This window comes from Mus caroli, chromosome 1 (assembly GCF_900094665.2).
Source record: "Mus caroli chromosome 1, CAROLI_EIJ_v1.1, whole genome shotgun sequence".
In the NCBI taxonomy this organism is placed as follows: Eukaryota; Metazoa; Chordata; class Mammalia; order Rodentia; family Muridae; genus Mus; species Mus caroli.
Window position 1 is genome coordinate 23,905,686 of NC_034570.1, and position 2,273 is coordinate 23,907,958.

Here is a 2,273-nt window from a genome sequence, read left to right on the forward strand (position 1 = left end):
AATCACAAAGGAACTCACACAATATGTATTCACTGATAAGTGGATATTAGCCCAAAACTTAGGATACCCAAGATATAAGATACAATTTACTAAACGCATGAAACTCAAGAAGAATGAATACCAAAGTGTGGACACTGTGCCCCTTCTTAGAATTGGGAACAAAACACCCATAGAAGGAGTTACAGAGACAAAGTTTGGAGCTGTGAGAAAAACTCTTGGACAATAGAAAGTGTTCAGGATCAAGTGTAGGATGGGGCATTTCTTGGGGTAAATTTTAAGCACAAAAAAGAAAAAAAACATGCTATGGTTTGGCCTACTTCAGTTAATAAGAACAGTTAGGCAGAAGTGAAGCTACAGGAACCAAATCACAAGATTAGTACTTTTAGGGAGTTTCCCAGAACTATGAACTTTGATGGATTAAATGTTTGCTTCCATTTTGGCCATTAGTGCTGTCCAAGTGCTGCATTTTCTGGCCTGAATGGTAAGTCTACTGTGTAGTCAGTTATGCTGAGGTGTGGGACTCTGTTACATATATGGATACTCCTTAAACAACACAAATACAAGGAAAGCATTGAACTCACAATCACTGGTACTGAATGGATTCTTAATATGGCAAGAAAACTTTGTATCACCTCTTTAAAATGTTTGGCCTATTAGTTTTATCATTTAAAAAGCAAAACAAACAAATGTTCTGATAGCCTGGCATATTGCGCACAGTGTCCACAAAGGATGTTTTGTTCCCCAGAAATTCAGTATGACTCATGCAACAGATAAGTATGTCTCATTATTTTATCTTCTTGAAAATGATAATAATAAATTGTTCTTTCCTCACAAATGACACCCAACATGCACAATGAATTGTGTTATTGTCACCAAATACCCCCTTAGATTCATGCTAGGGGACATATTTTGCAATATATTTCATGTAACACTTTGGCTTCTTTGTTATATGAGATAGTAGACAATTGCAACACTATTAGTCTTTACACTTTTACCTATTCTCTTTCCATCTTTCAAAAGAAGACCTGACCTTTTCCCATTTAAAGTCTATTTCTTTTTTTGTTTATTTGTTTTTTGTTTGGTTTTGGTTTTTTTTTTATTAATGATAGTACTTTAATAATAGGGTATAGCATTTTGGGATTAGTTTGAAGAAGTGCCTTGAATATAAATATCACTTATCATGTTAGAAGAAAGACAAAGAATGACAAATTCAGACATTAATAAAGCATGTTATATTACACTCAAATCTTTTATTTTTTTATTTTAAACAGGGAATTGCTTTTAAATGACAATTATTTACGGGTGTTGCCTTATGAACTTGGCTGGCTCTTCCAGCTACAAACTCTAGGTTTAACAGGTGAGTGACTTAAAAAAAATAATAAAAGACAACTTAAAACTCCATATTGAGGTATTATGATGACTTTAAAGATCATTTTTGTGAAGAGTACAAGTCAGTTTTAGTATGACTGAGAGTGTGAGAAGGATTTGTTAAAGGTACCGGAAATGTAATAGTTGAGATAAATGCTGGGATTACAAATATGTCATTAATGTCTATTTCTATGTATCCTGGGATTCAAAATTCTTCTATATTATGCTATTATTATTCAAGTATTTTCCATTGTTTGAAGATTCTTGGGAAACACAAGCATTGGGTCACTACAAATAAACCACAGAACCAAAGAATATATGTTTATGACTTTCAATGCTTTATTCCAGCTTTTAGACAAGTTACTGTGGTCATAAAACATCTCTGTTCCCTAATTTTTTTTTGCAGGGCTTTTAAAATATGTGTGAATTTTAAATATTAACTTATCTTCTAGGATCTTATTTTATAGTTCAAAATTTTGGTTGACTAAATCTTTTTCTGGATATTCATTTAAAAAACTAGTTCTGTTCTTGAAACATAGATAAATTTTGGGTTTTCTTCAAGCAAATATTCAGTTACATGACTGACACATACCTATGGTCTTCAAGAAGTTACAACATGATTAGTGACTTAACAAGGGAGTCAGGTATTTACCTATCACATCCCCAGCACTGCACACTACACACTGCACACACACACATTGCACACACACACACACACACACACACACACACACACACACTAAAAGTTTAGGATGACTTGAAAATATAGCACTAATACATGTACATACCTTATCCAACCAAATCTGACCATCAACAGTGAATAGTGATGGGGAGCTCTGAGGAAGCATATTATAAAACAAATGATTCAGCCGGGCGTGGTGGCGCACGCCTTTAATCCCAGCACT